The 5,782-nt window shown below is 30.2% G+C and overlaps 1 pseudogene; it reads left to right on the plus strand.

Moving 5' to 3' along the window:
• Positions 1-735: 735 nt before the first annotated feature.
• On the plus strand, positions 736-4,784 carry LOC102599156 (cytochrome P450 704C1-like; annotated as a pseudogene).
• Positions 4,785-5,782: the final 998 nt, after the last annotated feature.

The following is a 5,782-nucleotide window of genomic DNA, read 5'->3' on the forward strand; positions in this document are numbered from 1 at the left end:
TCTCACCCCTACCCCCCCCCCCCCCAAAAAAAATTAAGTTTCTTTTTTAAAAAAAAAAATTCTAAAAATTATTTTCTACTCTCTAGTAAAAAGAAGAGATATTTTCTCAAAAATATTTTTCATTCATAGATTAAACACTAAAAAAAAATTCCGAAAAATATTTTTTACTCACCAACCAAACATGAAAAAATAAGTCAAAAATCTACTTGTTTTCCAGGAAAACATTTTCTCATACCAAACACACCCTCAGTCTAACCCACATTTTCTTTTCCCAAAACGGGTTAGGTAATAAGTAATACAACATATTAAACCCCAATCCATTATCTATTAAGTTTTCATTATTTTGATTTGTTCTTTTAAACTATTTTAGTACTTATAGTTTTTTTGTTATTATAGTTATACATGTAATCTATCAAATTAAAAAAAAATTGACAATATTTCTCATGAATCAATTTGAGTTACATATCAACATGAATTTTAATGAGTTGAGCTAATAAATGAGCGCGTTATTGGCTTGTTGTCTACGTCTACCCCTTCCTCCTAATATACAAAGATAACACTTTTGTTCAATAAGCCAATGTTCGGTTTGATATTTCATCTAAAGACAAGGACAGAAGATTAAAGACAAATTTCCTTTGACATTAAAGAATCAAGAAATTATTCAGTATATAAATACCCTATTTTATGAAAATGGTCTACACCAGAAAAACAAGAAATTAAGCTAGTTTTTCATATATGGATTTTCTAGTTGTTTGGCTTTCATTTGTCATAATTAGTGTACTATTCTTAATGAGCAGTAGTAATGTTGAGAAAAGAAGAAAAAAATATCATCCAGTTGCTGATAGCACTTTGAAGCTATTAATGAACTTTGATAGGATATATACATGACCATATGACTACTCTTGCTGCAAAATAAAAGACTTTTAGATTAGAGAGTCTCTTTAGAAGGGAGATTTATACTTCTGATCCAGCTAACATTGAGTACATTTTGAAAACAAACTTTGATAACTATGGCAAGGTATGTCTCTCTGCAACATGGAGTGTAAATTACTCTTTCCGTTTCAGTTCGTTTGTCTAGTTTTAATTTGACAATAAGAAAAAATTTAAAACTCGTGGTCTTAAACTAAAGACATGTTTGAATCTATCAATATATCTTTAAATATTATAATTTTAAAAATAGACAAAGTTATTTGGGTGAGTATAATAAATAATTTGATTTATTATAATTTATAGCAATATGTAGTAATATTATGATAAATTTGCACTATGTATAAAAAAGTAAATTATGCATGCACTATAGAGGAAGAGGTATTAGTAATGCATGTATTAATTATACTTGTATTAGTTATGCATAGATTATTTTTTATGCATTGTTTTGTTTGGTGTATAAAAAATAGTATGCATTGTATAAAAATATTTATTTACAAAAGTATCCTTCACAATTATGATAGAAAAGATGTAAAAGTACTTTTGAGGGGTAATTGGTTTTTAACCATATTAATGCATGTATTAAATCTTTTGCATTACTAATACCTAAAAATCCATGGTATTAGTAATACACTCATCAATACACAGTAGAGTGTATAACTAATGCAAGCATTAGTTATACATAACATGAAAAAATGCACCAAACAACGGACTACTAATACATATAATTAATGCATGTATTATTTTTACTAATACACTTTACCAAACGACCCCTTAATGTTTTAAAATATATAATGCTTGTTTGTTAAGAAATTGACACAATACATTATAAATGTATTAAAATGTGTGATAAATGTATTATCCATTAATAAAACTTGTATTATACTATGTGTTTTATAAATTGTTCTCTACCTTGTGTATTAAAACTGTACTATAAATATTATAAGTGTTTAAGTGAAAAAAAAAGTTATTACAATAAATGGTAAATATTTTCTTAATATAACATATTTATATAAGTTTCCCTTTTAGAAAATATCACGTGGAACATTGAAATTAAGAAGTTGTCAAAAAATAAAACATAGATTTTTTTTCAAATGGATTAAAAAGGATAATAAAACAAATAAATTGAAATATAATGAAAATGCTTTTGAACTCAACTTGCTTTTAATGGGACATTATTTTTATGCAAAATTAAGATTAGAAATATTTTTAAAACAAACTATTAAGGATGAGGACATTTTTGAACTGATCAAATAAAAACATAAATTTATATGTCTTCATGAGGTTTTAGAAGACTATTATGGAGATGGTGTTTTCGCAGTTGATGGCGATAAATGGAAAGAACAGAGAAAGCTTTCGAGTCCAGACTTCTCCAAAAGAGTTCTGAGGGATGTTAACAGTATCGTCTTTCGTGGAAATGCAGCAAAACTTGCTAACATTCTGTATGAAGCTGCAAATTCTAACAACACAGTAGACATTCAAGTAATCTTCCACTTATTATTCGTACATTATCAAGTCATTTAAAAGATAACCATTTCATACGTAATCATAAAAAAAATTATGTAGAATCTGCTTCTGAAGTCATCTATGGATTCTCTGTTTCAAGTAGCATTTGGTATTGAGCTGGAGAGTGTGTGTGTGTCGTTCTAGTAAAGAAGGCTCGAACAGATTCATCCAAGCCCTTGATGAATTGAGTTTCTGGCGATATATCGATCTCTTTTGGAAGATCAAAAAGGTTCTTAATATTGGATCCGAAGCTAAGTTAAAGAGAAGTGTTTAGATCCTCGACGAGTGTATATATAATTTGATCAGCACAAAAACAGAGCAGCTTTCGCAAGACAAACATGATTCCTCAGTAAGCAATTTTATATTGTGTTATAATTCTACCGGAGATAACATAGTACTCCCTTTGTCTCCAACTCACTTTTCTTTTTCTCTATGAATACATATATCTGTGATTTATTCTAAATCACGGATTTCAAAAGTTTTTCTTATTTTCTTAAATTTTGTGTCAAGTCATATTAAATCATATAAAATTGAGACAGAGGGAGTAGCAATTATTGTATTCATCAATCTGAATTCTTTAATTGTACAACAGAGGAAAGAAGAAAACATTTTGTCAAGGTTCTGGCACTGTTCTACAACAAATCCAAAGTACTTGAGAGATATACTTGTAAACTTCATGGGTGTTGGTAAAGACAAAACGGGAACGACTCTCGCTTGGTTTATTTGGAGTTTATGCAAGCATCCTCAAGTACAGGAGAAGGTAGCACTAGAGATTAAAGACGCGACAAAATCAAATATTGGTACAACAATTTCAGATTTCGCTTCACATCTAAATGAAGAAGCTATGGATAAAATGCACTATCTACAAGCTGTGCTTTCGGAGACATTTAAGACTTTATCCTTCTATTCCATTGGTAAATATTCAAACTCTCTTCATTTACGAACATCTGTTTATTAGTTCTCAACTATGGACATACGTACTTTGGTAGAATGGGAAAGTTTGTTTCGAAGATGATTGTTTGCAACAAATTTCAAACATATGAAAAATAAATAAACCACACAAATAAAATCTAAAGAAACATGAATATATAGATAAATATGCGGGTACAATTCTGTTTCTCCCTTGATTCTACTCTCCTAAGATTTATCCATGATTCAAGGGTCGTTAGTGGCGTATTTCTCGAACTAGGATGATTTAGATTTGACCTCTATATGAACATTCCATCAACTTATGGAATATTCGAGATCTTGATCTTTAAAAATACCCAAGAGTTTATGGGATATTTTGAGATGTCTTTTCAGGAAATTTAGTACCCTTTATATAGGCATAAACTAAAGTTTAGGGTTGAGTAGACTCCAAGAATTCTAATTAAAAATGAACACACCATCTAGCGTTCCAATTCGAATTGAACACTTATTGTAGAGTCCGCAAAATTTCAATCTCTACAAATGCCTCCAGCTTCAAGGCTTGTCGGAGTGTAGACTTGATGAAACTCAAAAACGAGGCTTGAAGTACTCATTCTTCCACCTTTGCAGCTTCAGATTTTCAAATTTGATTTAAGAGAGAAGAGATGAAGGGCAGATTTGGTCCCGCTGGGCGTGCCAATTTGTTTGCAACAAATTTTAAACATATGGAAAATCAATAAACCACAAAATAAAATCTGAAGAAACATAATTTTATTCATCAAGATAGCGGATACAATTCTGTTCCTCCCTTATTCTCCTCTCCTAAGATTTATTCATGATTCGAGGGCCGTTAGTGATATATTTCTCGAACTAGGATGATTTAAATTTAACCTCTATATGAATATTCCATGTCTTTTGTAGAATATATCGAGGTCTTGATCTCTTTATGGAATTTTTGAGATGCATTTTAAGAAAATTTAGTACCCTTTATATAGGCATAAACTAGGGTTTAGGGTTGAGTAACCTCCAAGAATCCTAATTTGAGTTGAACACAATTAGTAGAGTCCCAACTCGAATTGAACACATCTTGTAGAGTCCCACAAAATTTCAATGTCTACAATAATGTACTTCCAGATGGATACAATGTGAATAAAGGGGATATGGTGGCATATCAACCATACGCAATGGGAAGGATGAGCTACATATGGGGTGATGACGCACAAGAGTTTACGCCAGAGAGATGGATTGATGAAAACGGTTCCTTCAAGCAAGAAAGCCCCTTCAAATTTACCGTTTTCCAGGTCTGTACGTATATATATTGACAAATTGACAAGACTAATGACTTTCATTATTGAAGATAATGAATTAAAAAACATGTTTTGATGCACTACGCGCAGGCTGGGCCAAGGATATGTATAGGAAAAGAATTTGCTTATAGCTTTTAAAGAGTGCACTCGTCCCAAAAAATTAACATGTGATATCCAGAAAAATCATAAAAATTCAGTTGATTGATTACATCAATATATATTCAGTGTGGGACCTATGATATCTAAAGGCACAACCAAGTGCTTAAATCACTCCCGATCACCTTGGGATCTATGCAAAGTATTCAACAAAAATCATAAATTACCTTTTAGACTTATTGGAACTGCCAAAACTCAATTCCAAATTCATTTTCCCATTTTGTTGACTTTCACCAAATTAAACTTCAAATTTCTAGATTTTTATTTTCTTCTCTAGTATGCATTTGATTGCCTCGGGAACCTGTCGTTGTGCCCAAAAGTCATTAGTCACATTTTAAACTATGGAAAGTATATTTAAAAAAAAGGTTCGATTACAATTTGTCCACCAACGTAGTTCATCTCCAAACTCAAACACCTATCGACCCATATAGTGCAATTTTAGGGTGTTACTTCTTGTGTTTGTGAGAAAAAGTATGATCTTTTGGGTTATTAAAGTAAATAATACTAATACAGAAATGTAAATAAGCATACAAGTCCAACAAAAAAATGTAACCAGTTTTGCCAGTTCAGTATATATTTTTAGTTTGAATTATAAAGTCATTATGCAATTTAAGTTCTTAAAAAAGGGAGTTTTTAACCTGTCTTATATGACTTCATATGATTACTTTGTGACTTAATTGTGTTTACATTAGAATTGTCACTTGTATGTGAGAAAAAAAAAACTTAATTGTCCATTTAAGAAAGAAAAACCTTTTTTGACAACTCTTTAATTCTATTTTTTCACATGACATGTTTAAGGCCATAAGATTAAAATACATTTTAATATATTTCACATATCTTCAATATAAAACCACAAAATTCAAAAGTGTTCCTTATTTTTCTAAATTCGTTAAAATCAGAAAAACAAATTGAAATGGAGAAAGCATTATTTTTAATACAGCTGCAGTGTGGTAGTCCATTTATTCTCCTTGACATAGCTT

The sequence above is a fragment of the Solanum tuberosum genome, unplaced genomic scaffold, assembly GCF_000226075.1.
Source record: "Solanum tuberosum cultivar DM 1-3 516 R44 unplaced genomic scaffold, SolTub_3.0 scf00097, whole genome shotgun sequence".
NCBI lineage: Eukaryota > Viridiplantae > Streptophyta > Magnoliopsida > Solanales > Solanaceae > Solanum > Solanum tuberosum.